The sequence below is a fragment of the Globicephala melas genome, chromosome 3 (assembly GCF_963455315.2).
Source record: "Globicephala melas chromosome 3, mGloMel1.2, whole genome shotgun sequence".
NCBI lineage: Eukaryota > Metazoa > Chordata > Mammalia > Artiodactyla > Delphinidae > Globicephala > Globicephala melas.
The window spans coordinates 43,323,406-43,336,627 of NC_083316.1; the positions used below are offsets into that span (position 1 = coordinate 43,323,406).

Sequence of the window (13,222 nt, forward strand, 5' to 3'; positions counted from 1 at the left end):
AGTGGAGAAAGAATGATCTCTGGTCTCGCTTCCTCTTCTTATAAGGACATTAATTCCATCATGGATACTCCATCCTCATGACCTCATCTAAACCTAATTATCTCCCCAAGGCCCCACCCTCAAATACCATCATATTGGGGGTTAGAGTTTCAACATAGGAATTGCGGTGGGGGGGACACAAATATTCATTCCATTATCTATCTAGAAAATAAATTCCTATGATAAAAACAATTTCAAAGTCAGGATAAAGTAGAGTCATAAATCCAAAAGCAGCCATATAAAAGACAATGGAGGGCTTCCCTGGTGGTGCAGTGGTTGAGAGTCCACCTGCTGATGCAGGGGACATGGGTTCATGCCCCGGTCCGGGAAGATCCCACATGCCGCGGAGCGGCTGGGCCCGTGAGCCATGGCCGCTGAGCCTGCCCGTCCAGAGCCTGTGTTCCACAACGAGAGAGGCCACAACAGTGAGAGGCCTGCATACCACAAAAAAAAAAAAAAAAAAAAGGCAATGGAGTTTAATTCAAACATATCAATAAGAACATTAGATGTGAGTGGTCTAAACACACTACTTAAAAAATAGTGATTGTCAGATTGGATTAAAAGAGAAAAGCAGGACTTCCCTGGTGGCGCAGTGGTTAAGAATCCACCTGCCAACGCAGGGGACACAGGTTCGATCCCTGGTCCAGGAAGATCCCATATGCCATGGAGCAACTAAGCCCATATGCCACAACTACTGAGCCTGCTCTCTAGAGCCTGCAAGCCACAACTACTGAAGCCCACGTGCTACAACTACTGAAGCCCATGCGCCTAGAGCCTATGCTCCACAACAAGAGAAGCCACCGCAATGAGAAGCCCACGCACCGCAACAAAAAGTAGCCTCTGCTTGTTGCAACTAGAGAAAGCCCGCATGCAGCAATGAAGACCCAACACAGCCAATAAATAAATTAATTAATTCATTTAAAAAAAAAAAGAAGAAAGCAAGATTCAACCATATGCTACCTACAAGAAACCTGTTTTAAATCTAAAGACATGTATAAGTTAAAAGTAAAGGAAGAGAAACAAACATTTATCAAACACTAATAAAAAGAAAGCCAAAGTGCCTATATTAATATCATGCAAAGTAAACCTAAGAACAAGGAATTACTACCAGGGATGAATGGACATTACATTATGAGAAAGAGGTTGATTTGTAAAGAAGATATCACAATCCTAAATGTGTATGCATCTTATAAGACCGCTTCAAAATACATGAAGCAAAAACTGACAAAGCTGAAAGGAGAAATAGACACGTCCACAGTTATAGTTGGGATCTTTAGCACTTTTCTCTCAGTAATCAATAGAACAAACAGAGAGAAAATTAGTAAGGATGCTGATGACCTAAGCAATACTATCCACCAATCTGATCTAATTGACATTTATATAACACTTCACCTAAAACAGCAGTACCTGAAAAAGGTTAAAAAATTGAAATCATCCAAGGTATGTTCTCTGACCATGATAGAATTAGAGAAGAAATCAATTACAGAAAAATATCCTTAGAATCCCCAAATATGTGGAAATTAAACAATATGTTCTAAGTAACACATGAGTCAAAGAAAAAGTTACAAGGAAAACTGAAAAGTATCTTGAATTGAATGAAAATTAAATGCAGTAAATCAAAATTTGTAGGGTGCAGCTAAAGCAGTCTTAGAGGAAAATGTATAGTGTTAAATTCTTGTATCAGAAAGGTTATTGGGAAACTCACAGAAGTGAAAGGAAGACTGGAGAAACACAACAGGCAAGAGCAAGGGAGGAGACAATATCTAGGCCCAGAGCCAATATCACACCTCCCACCCATCTTGTGAGAGCACCATTGCATGAGTTGTAGGCCACTGACCACCATAGGCTGCCTGGAAGTTTCTATTGGCTCTAGAAGTTGGCTCTTATCACCCCAGCTGTTGCCACTCATAACCAGAATGTCTTGTTTCTACTTCTTATTATCACCAACTCTCTCATCATACTCTAGAGCTTGTGGGTCTAACTGGCTGAGCCCAGATCGTATGCCTCTATCCTAGCTGCAAAAGCAGTTGGGAGAGTGAGTGGCTTAAGTGTTCAGTTTCTACAACAGGAGTCAGGCTGTATCTGCCATAAAAACTTCTAACCAGAAACTATTAGGATGTTGAGTGAGACTTTTCCTGACACCAAACAGCTAGTCAAAAAGACCCAGACCTGAGAACTAATTGTACCCTGTATTTTCAAGAGGATTTCTAGATACCTCTCTCAGGATTTTTCAAGAGGCTAAAGCACTGGATCTTCTACCCCAGCCATCATCCTAGCTTCACTCTTTCTAGTCTATATGGCACAGTCAGTTAGGAAAGAGAATAAAAGAGGTCAGAGTTATCAGGCGTGCAGTGTTCATGTTGCAAGGGTTATTTCTGGGCCCTACCCAACAACTCCATACCCCTCATCCATCCTCATTCAGGCAGGGCTTCTACCAAACCTTCTAACTAACAAATGAGGGAAGCAGACACTTAGGGAATCATTGGTAGTAGAATTTGAGGGTATCTGCAAGAAAGAGTGACTAACGTCTCACTCCCTGCCTGGCTGCCTGCCTGATGTGGGTAGACAACTGGATATAAGATTTAAAAAGGACACAATGGAAATTCTAAGGTAAATTAGATTTAATTTTTAATTATAACTATGAGACCTGCCCGAGGTATCATTAAATAATGGTAGAGGAGAATTTGACAGAGTAGGGTGAAAGTATTTGTATTGGTGATGGTGCTTAGTTGCAGGTCAACGGAATCAACTCTAGCTGATAAAAGGATTTCTGATAAATCCCTTTGTCAAAAAGGGGTTCATTTGGGGGATACAGAAAATTCACTGAATCTCTGATAGGACTGATGAAACAGACCCCAGGCTGAGCTCCAAGGAACTCACCTCAGGAATTTTATTGTCACAATAAAAAATAAAAACAAAACCCAAAGTCAGAAAGCTACCACAACTTCTGGCTCCAACACACTGCTTCTGCTGAGAGGGGACAGATGGATGCTCCTTTTTAAACAAAAGTTAGTTCTAAGTTAAAATCTTTTGTAAGTATATCTTATTTATGGAACCTAAATTATATGTCCTCAAACTTGGGGCATGCGAAATGGCAGTTAGGGTTGTTGTTGTTTATTCTACATTGGAAAACTGGAATTTAAATTGTGGGAAAGTATTAAAATATGGAAAAGATATATAATAGATCTGGGACAACAAAAATGATAGTATCTACTATAGCTATCATTGGGAAAAATTATTTTATGTTAACTCACATTGAGCTGAGACTGTAAAAAACTTGTTGAAGGGATATATAACATTGATCTACACCTCAATTTTCTCACCTAAAATACATCTACATCAATTACGCATAGATCTGCCTCATTTTGTTCATGGCTGTATAATATTTCAATGTGTGGATTAATCCTAATATATTCAGTCCACGGATGATAGAAATTCAAGTTGCTTCCTATATGTTACTATTATTTAAAAAACGCTGCAATGAAGATCCAGGCATATGCCTAACAACTCTCCATGATCAGTCCCTCCCAAACGACAGGCTGAGATCTTTTTGGTTTGCTGGTGTTTTTTCCTGAGTTAAATAGAAGATTCTCTTTTTTCTCCGTCTCAAGTGAATGTACTACATATTTTTAAATTAAATATTAAATAAAAATAACAGCAATACAAGCAGCTCATGGCAGAGGTAGCGCTCACATCAGCTATCTTTCTGGCCTCAGGCAATCACAAACCCCTTTGGGTTTAATTCCATTATCTGCGAACTGTAAAGTTTGGACAAAGTGGTCTCTAAGGCCCAGCTATTAAACTCTGTGGTCCTGAGTAGTATCCTTGAGATACCTGTTACTGCTTTAACCTTTGAGGGCATTGATAACTGTCTTTCACTTCTCCTGAAAGTCTCAAGAGGGACCATGACTTTGACTTTTTTTTGTATCTCCATTTCTTTTCACCTTCCCAGTACCAAAAGCAGTGTTCCAAATAGAGTAGATGATTAGTAGACTAATTACTGAGTAGCGATGGGACAACACCACTGAATAAAATCTGAACTCACCCATCCATCATCCCCAATAATCACTGTCAGGTCCTGCCCACATTTAGGTTCTAGAATGTTTATTCCTAAAGAAGCTCTACACATCCTTATGGTTAAGGAATTGAAGCATTCCTCCTGATTCCATTCTCTCTGAAAGAGTTATGTAATTTTTATTAATTACCTGGACCATTTTGTATTGTAAAGTATGATTTATCAGAATAAGTAATTTGTTCCTTAAATTTTTTTGTTAGTACACAGTCTTTAGTCCTTTAAAAGCTTTGGAACCCTGAAACCCAAACCCCTTCATGGAAATCAGGCAAAACCCACTTTTGTATATTTTTGTAAGTATTTTGTATATAACACACTTTTACTGGGCTCTGTCACTGAGGACAAAATACAGAGCCCAGGGTCGTGACTGGACAATGGGTTATAATGGTGGCTAACCCTGAAGCATAGTGAAAACAGCACAGGCTTTTTCAGGAGGCCCAGGGTACAAATCACATTATGCCTCACTAGCTGTGTAGCCTTAGGGTACCTCTTGGGCCTCAAGTTAATAACAGTTTCTTTGCAGGGCTATTAAGAAATTTTAAAAGTGTATGTAACACTTCTGTCATATGGTAGTCTCCCAACGATGGTAGTTGTTAATACTATTGCCCATGTAGAATGATGTTGATGAATACAAAAGACATTCTAGAGTAATTGGTATTCAAACAGGGGACTGAACACAAAGGCACATTGAAGAAGGCAAGAAAGGCCTGGACTAGGTGTAAGAAACTAGTCTCTGGTTTCCACAAGGCTGACTGAATGGAATCTCCTGGTGTCAGCTCACCAGACACAATCTCCATGGGCTTTTATCAAAGCCAGTCATGCTTTACTGTAGTCCACTAAAAAAACTGTTCACTGCCTCTTGGCATGACCTCTATGCCAAAAATATTATCTGTCTATTCATGCAGAGGGACATGCAACGTGCCAGATCCTCCTGAAATGTCTCCTTGTCTTTTATTCCAAACACACCGCTAATTCTGCATCCCTTCCTCCCCATCCCAACTCTGCCTTGGCTCAGGTTGTTATCCCCGGGATTCTTGCTTTGACCTTATCCCCAGTCTTACTCCCTTACAAGCCATCTTTAATCCTGCTGCCAGGATACGCACTCCACTGCCTCCCTATCACCTAAAGGATACATCATATTCATCTGTAGCACATATGAAACCCTCTATCATCTCTCCTGCCCACATCCTGCCTAAATTCCCATTGCTTCTTGCCATCTTCCTCCAACTCCCCCAGTCAAACTCTACTCTCCCAAGAATACTGACCTATTTACGTGTCCTGGAACACCCCATGTTCCTTCACTTATTCTAGCTCTCACCTTGCTTCCATGATGATACGCATCACTTTGCTCCTCACTAGGTGAGGGCAGTGGCTGTGCACCCATCATCTTTTTGTACCCCTAGCACTTAGCACACTGTCTAGGGTATAGTAGGTGCTCAATAAATGGGCACTGAATGAATGAATGAAAGGTTCTCTGAAAACAGGATGTGACAGAAATGTGGGAGGGAGAGGCCAGAGGGAATCCAATGTACCCTGTGGGTTGCACAATCCTTCTCCATAGCCTTTGCATCACAATCTAAAGGTTTTAACCAACTTCAAAGCTTAAATACTTAGAAAGATCTTCTTTTCTAATTTTGGTGTCACTGAACAAAAAGAGGGAAAAAATGCAAGCTTGTCTATGGGATTTAAAAAGTTATCAAATAGTTTAATATCAAGATAGACCACTAACAGCTAAAAAATTCCATGATCTGTGATTCCTCCTCAGCTCTTTAATGTGAGAATATTTACCACCAAAGGGATAACCCTGATCCAAGGAAGTCTGTTAATGTAATCCCCAAATATTTCTCATCGAACATGATTACTTTTAAAAATTAAATGCAATATCTTCAGTAGCTAATCTTCCTCTTATTTAATCAAAATATCTGTCATCTCAGATGTGGCATCCAGAGGCTGAAAGTCCCAAAATGAAAAGACGGCGGGACTTCCCTGGTGGTCCAGTGGGTAAGACTCCACACTCCCAATGCAGGGGGCCTGGGTTCGATACCTGGTTGGGGAACTAGATCCCACATGCATGCTGCAACAAAGAGTTCGCATGCTGCAACTAAGAAGTCTACATTCTGCAACTAAGAGGTCTGCATGCGCAACTAAGAAGTCCGTGTGCTGCAACTAAGAAGTCCGCATGCCACAACTGAGTCCACATGCCGCAACTAAGAAGTCCGCATGCCACAGCTAAACATGCTGCAACGAAAATCCCACGTGCCGCAACTAAGACACGGAGCAGCCAAAATTAATTCATTAATTAAATTAAATTAAGTTACATTAAATTTAAAAAAAAAAGAAAGAAGGCATTTTCCCAACATCATGTCCTGGAGTATTTCCAGGGCTTATAATGGTGGAAAAGCAATCCTCTCTTATCTCCTAGGCCAGCCAGTAGCATTCTGTCCAGACTGTTCCCACATACTCCCACCCAGATGAATTGTATTTAAAGAGAATAGGTCCTTAACCTGTACACCATCTGATTTAGAACGCTGGCTTTTCCTGGCCCAAGAATTCAGAAAGGAAAAAAGAAAGAAGAGCTATAATTATAATCCCTCCTCCTGCCCTCAATCGTGAGCATCCATAGGCTTGGGCAGTTTGTCAACGTGGTGGAAGAAGATAGCTGCTTCTCAATAGCTGTCACGTTAGATATCCATGTGGCCGCTGTTTCTGCTATTGTTCCTTTCTGCCATAAGGAAGAGGTGCATATGAAATCACTGGCTACACAGGACTGTCCTATATGATGCAATGCCACGATGCGGCCGTCTCTTACAGTGCAGCTTTTCATTCCAGGAGAGTCCATTGTGCCGCTGTTTTGGACGCAGCTTGGCATGAGCACAGAAAGTCCATACAGCCGCCCACAACTTGATCTACTAGTTGTGAACGGAAACTTTTGAATACGTTCCACCAGCTGCACAATGGTACCATTTATTAGTTTATTCTCAGGGGAAAACGTTTGCTGTGTGAATAATACCAGGGACTTATGTAAGCCTCTTCATTTTCAGGGAGCTTTACGGGTGTCAGCAAATTCACACAACACCCTGGTAAGGTAGCAAGGCATTGTCGTACCTTCTTTACAGAGAGAGAACCCAGATCACATCAGATTTTCCCAAGGCCAAATGGACAATAGTGGCATGGACTTGTTTCCGGAGAGACCCATACTCCTCTGCTAGACAGCACAAACAATTTCGCACCTACAGAAAGACTCCACAGGGTTCTATCCTAGACTTAACACTTGAGGATAACTACCCTGATTGTTGACACACCTAATGTTGCCCTAACTTGGGTTTTGTCCAAATGGATGAAAAGGACAAGAGAGGGTGGGGACACCCATATAGGACAGTGGTGAAGGTTTTGGCATCTCTCACAGGCCTTGCCATTGAGGAATTGTCCCATCTATATTCACAGGAACGTGATGAGAGGACCTGAGTATTCATTAAGCCCCATGAGAAAAAGCAAAACAATTCTTCCTACTATATAGGACAGATTTATTGATTTTAATTGGTAGTTAGGAAATTGAGAAAAAGTTTTTGCTATCAGCTACAGGAACATGCAAATACTTTCTGTAGTGAATTGAATTGGGGCCTCCAAAAAGATATACCCAAGCTTTAACCCTCAAGACCTGGATTGTGACCTTATTTGGCAAACCAGTCTTTGTACGTATAATCAAGGATCTCAAGATGAGATCATCCTGCATTTAGGGTCCCCTAAATCCAATGACAGCTGTCCTTAAAAGAGAAAGGCAGAGACAGACTTGAGACGCAGACACAGGAAGAGGAAGACCACGTGAAAATGGAGGCAGAGACTGGAGTTATTCAGCTATAGGCCAACGGAACTCCAAGGATTGCTAGCAGCCATCAGAAGTTAGGAGAGAGGCATGGAATGGATCCTCCCTCAGACCCTCCAGAAGGAGCCAACTCTGAAAACACCTTGATTTCAGTCTTTTGGCCTCCAAAACTGTGAGAGAATAAATGTATGTTGTTTTATGCCACCCAGTTTGTGGTAATTGGTTATCACAGCCTGAGGGTACCAATATAACTCTTCAACTCTTTCTTCCAATCTTCAGAATCATATGAATTTTAATTCAACTTAGCTAAATACATACCATGCCAAATCTTGTGTGTGTGTGTGTGTGTGTCTGTGTCTGTGTCTGTGTGTGTGTGTGTCTAGAGGGCACTGTAACTCTAAAATGGTTGATAATTACTCTTCTAGATAAACAACAATGGTGAATGAAGAATTGCATCACCCTGACTTGTCCCACTACGAAGGTAGAAGGGGCACCATGAAGGGAGGAAAAGTCAAGAATCAGTGGAGTGAATTCAAGTTCTGATCACAAAGCAATAGCTTTCATACCTTCTCTTCCTCCAGGCCACTGCTCCAAGGAGCACACAGTGGGGCACAATGTACCCTTTAATAAATGTACCCTTTAATAATCATATGGTTATAATTATTATTAATTTAGTACAAATTTGTTCCACAAAATTTAACCACTATAAAAATTCATAATGTGGAAAATGACAATCTCCAATATGCAGATGGTACACATCGCTCTGAGTTCTTTCCTCTGAATGTATGAATGAACTCCCTCCCTCTCTCTCTCTCTCTCTCTCTCTCTCCCCCCAGCCTTTTAAAAACTGGAATGGAGAATGGGTCTGCAGGACAGCCTCGTATCTACTAGTTTTTTTGGCCTGTTTCAGTTTGATGAAAGGCATATTTGCTGAGCGTTCCTAGATGTAAGTCCTGTTTCTTGCAAGCCTTGGGTCGGGCATAAAGCTCTCACTAAACATATCTGAGGTGAGGTTACGTTTTTGATTAAAGCACAGATTAGTAAACTTTTTCTGTTAAGAGCCAGATAGTAAATATTTTAGGTTGTGCAGGCCATGAGGTCTCCGTTGTTACTACTTAACTCTGCAGGTGTATAGTAAAAGCAGTTACAAACGATACATACATGAATGAGCATGGCTGCTGTATTACTATTCTATTGTTGCACAACAAATGACCAAAAACTTAGTGGCTTAACACACTCACATATCATTTCTACTTCTACAGGTTAGAAGTCTGAGTGGGCTTAGCTGAGTTCTCCATTTAGGGCCTCACAGGCCAACAGGAAAGTGTTGGCTAGCTGGGCTCTTATCTGCAGGCTCTGGGGAAGAATTCACTTCCAAGCTCATTCAGGGTGTTGGAAGAATCCAGTTCCTTGGGGTTAGAAGACTGAAGTCCCGGTTTCCTTGCTGCACATTGGCTGGCGCCATGCTCAGCTCCTAGAGCCCTCTCTCAGGCCCATCCTGTTCTGCAGCTTGGTTTCCCCTGGTGCTGCTTGCTATGCGTCCCTAGCATGACAGGGAGGTTATCCTTTCGCCAAAACAGTGTCCCACCAGCTCTTCCACAAAACTGTGTCCCAGTTGTCCTCACCTGCCCCATCTACAGCTGTGGGATGTGGGGAGTTTTGTGGCATTTGGTGCTCACTGGGCTTTCTCTTCTTTTCACCGTTAACTCACTTATTAGATCTGCTTGCTATGATTCTGATGCTGTCCCCTGTGTCGCCACTCTTATCCAACTCACTCTCTTTGTGCCCCAGAGCCATTGCGCATGAAGACTGTGGGACTAACACACCTGGGTAGGTTCAGAAGGCCCTGCAGAAGTGACACCATGAAGTCACCTGCAGAGAGCTGCCTCCCCGCTAAGAGTTTCAGGAATTAACTTTGCTGTCTGCTCTGCTCAGGTGGGGCCTCTGCTCCCACCCACTGCCCAGGGCACCATCAGTGAAGATTAGGAAGGAGCCTCTGTCCCTCTTCCTCCCCACATGCTTCACAACTGCTTCTTGAGGAAAGCTACTGCAGCCTCCTGGCTGCCAGCTCTGCAGGCCCCATTCTGAGGCCCCTTGCTGGACTCACTGCCCTCAATCCTCTTTCTCTTTCCATTTGCCTAGGGCAACCATGTCCACGCAATGAAGGCAAAGCCTGTGATGTTGAAGCCACGGCTGTCTTCACACACAACACTTACCTTTCTCATTGTGATCCTGGACCAAGGGCCCCGAATATGTGGCTCCTACCTTGGCAGGGGGACTCCTGTCTCAGCTCAGTCACCTCAAGTTTGATCCTACAGGAAAGATACAGGTGTTTCCTATTATCTTTGCCTAGAATTGTTTGAACCTTAAAAATGCTTTCTTTTCCTATTTTATAAACAAAAATGTTATGCTCAACCACCCAAGAAGATCTTGACGTGACCCACCTAGGAAGATGAGACTGCACCCCCAGCAGGTGCCCCCTTTGAAGACTCATGCTGCAGATTCCCTCCAGCAAAGAGAACTTGTCAAACTTTACTTTCTTTGCTTATATTATGAGAACAGTAGTCTTTTATTGGTTCCCAAATTATGGAATTCTGTTATAATATGACATATTTTTTTAAAGTATACATAGAAATGCTGATACACATTCCTAGGAACTTTCTTTCCCCCGTTAGAAAAGCAATGCTATAAAACATAAGGGGAACAAAAGAGAAGGGGTGGAGGCCACGCAAAGAACAATTCTGTGGGGACTTCCCTGGTGGTGCAGTGGATAAGACTCTGTGCTCCCAATGCAGGGGGCCCAGGTTGGATCTCTGGTCAGGGAACTAGATTCCACATGCATGCCACAGTCAAGAGTTCACATGCAACAATTAAGGAGCCTGTGAGCCGCAACTAAGGACCCTGCCTGCCGCAACAAAGGAGACCACGTGCCGCAACTAAGGAGCCTGCCTGCTGCAACTAAGGAGCCGGTGAGCTGCAACTAAGACCCAGCATAAACACATAAAAAATAAATAAATAAAAAGAACAACTCTGTGGGACCCAGAGAGAAACAGAGAAGAGTCCCACTATGAGGCTGCCTTTTCAGATGCTTTCCAAGCTGAACAGTGTTCTCAGAAATGGGTATGTGTTCTGTCTTAACATGTACACGTGCCCATTGTATTTGAAATAGCACACCTGTGTGTATTATGCCGTATATTTCCCAAATGAAAAAATGTTCACCTCAACACCAGAAAAGCCCTGCTTTATAAATTTCTTGTTTCTCATGCAAGGAGTTCAATATGACTCTCTCCTGCGCCAGCCGGTCAATTTTGTTATTTGCCATTAGTGGATCCTTGAGAAGCAATGTGAAGACCTCCAGTCCACAGAGCCAATTGCAGGCATGTGTATAAATTCAGATAGCTCCAGCCAGGGGCAGGGGAGGGCTGAGCATGTGCATTTTAGGTGTAGGAATGGGGCTGGTGGAATTCTGCTAGAGAAACAGAGATCAGAGCTAGCAGTACTCTCCTTTGAACTTGACCGTTTAAAAATTTTGCCCTTCCCTGAGCAGTAATGAGGGCTGATGAGATGTATCATAATCCCAGAGTGTGAACAGACATGAGACTTCGATCACTCCAGCCCGGCAGAGGCAAGGAAAAAAATATCAACATGAGAACCCAACAGACATATGATGACAGGGATCATTTCCCAGGCCAGTCAACTCTGCATGGTCTTGTCTGCCTTGGTCCCGCAAAACACTACTGTCCAGCTTACCACAGCTGGACTGGCCTTTCAGAGGCACAGACAAACACAGGCTAAGGCTGTGCCCACCAGGACTGACCTGAAAGAAAGGGAGGGGAAAAGATGGTGTTAATGGCTCCCTTTCATGTCCACAGAGTTCTGTGAAAAAGGAGCGGAGGGCTTAGTCATTGTTTAACGCCCCTGAACATCACTATGTATCCAGGACGTTTTGGGCTCTGCTTAGTATTTGATTTGAGTTTCAACTGTTTTAGCAGTAGACAAAGTAAATGCTGAGCGAATCACATGCATTAAAATCCTGAAAGCCTTTCCAAACCTAAAGATAGCTAATAACTTTTTAGTCTACATTTTATATGAGGAAAAACAAATGTTTCAATAAAGTGTCCAAAATTCTTAGAAGAATCAGAGGTAAGATGTTCCCACCAGCGACTTCAGTGTTGCTGGCCCAATTGAGCAGTTTGGGCCTTGGGAGCAGTCCCACTGACAGGACAGAGGGCTCTTTGGGAAGACAGGCCATTTGAAAGGCGAATGTTATTTATAAATTATCTCCAAGTGGTCCAGTTCCTACAATTCCCAAGTTGCTTAGATTTTCAGAGTGGAAATTTAAATCATAGACCATTTGAGGTTGATATGGTCTAAGCTGGGGACAATTCTGAGAATTCAAATGACAAAAAGAAGTCAAAACAGTCTCTCTTGGGACTGCTGAGGAGACTCGTCCTTGCTTGTGATGCCTTAGTTAATCGCCATCTGCATTCTGCTTTATAATTCACAAAGCCCTTTTCTCAGACTTGCAGAGAGGTCCCATGCTTTGCACCAGGGAGGAGCTGCTGAAAACATCCTCCAGGGGGAGGGAACCAAATGGAACAGTTAATTTACTGTTAGAGCATATCTATCTACCTGTCTGTCTATCTGTCTATCTATCTATCTATCTACCTATCTATCTACCTACGTATCTGGCACAGGTTAGGTATTGGAGTTCCAATTCTACCTGTCTCCCATAAGCATTTCCCCACATCAGAAGCTGTGTCTGATCTACCCTTAGCCATCTCCCTGCCTCCTTCTCTCTTCCTTCCTCCCTCTCTCCTTCCCTTCCTTCCTTCCTTCTCTTTCCCTCCTCCCTCTCTCTCTCTCCCTTTCTTCCTTCTATCCTTCTTCCATTTACTCAATAGTTGTTTAGTAGGCCTTTACTCTGTGCCAGCCATGGGGTTAGGTGTTGATCAGAGGTCAAAACACACTTCCTTCAGATGGCAGCAGAGAAAAAAGTAGGACCTGAGCCCTCCCTCACCACAGAGCTCTATGGAAGCTCATAAATTCCAGCCCATGAGAGTCCATATATACAAAGGAAAAAACCCTTACCATCTCTACTTCCACCAACGATGAATGTACGACTCTGGGGAAAGATGATCTCCCCAAGGTCTTAAAACTACAAGTATATTTGGTGGAGGGTTCTCTTGGGCCTTTAGACACACTGGCCATAATTCTTCTGGGTATGTTTTCGGTTTAGCTTAGGAAAAAGGGAGAGATGGAGGGATGGTCCTGTATTACCAGGCCTA

At 42.7% G+C, this 13,222-nt stretch overlaps 1 long non-coding RNA gene across 1 annotated transcript in view; it reads right to left on the minus strand.

The window, feature by feature from the left end:
* Positions 1-10,165: 10,165 nt before the first annotated feature.
* LOC132597054 (uncharacterized) overlaps positions 10,166-13,222 on the minus strand; it is a 139,901-nt gene continuing 136,844 nt past the window's right edge. Inside the window, exon 3 of the long non-coding RNA XR_009563334.1 lies at positions 10,166-10,246. This is a non-coding gene — a long non-coding RNA (uncharacterized lncRNA). The remainder of the gene's footprint in view (positions 10,247-13,222) is intronic.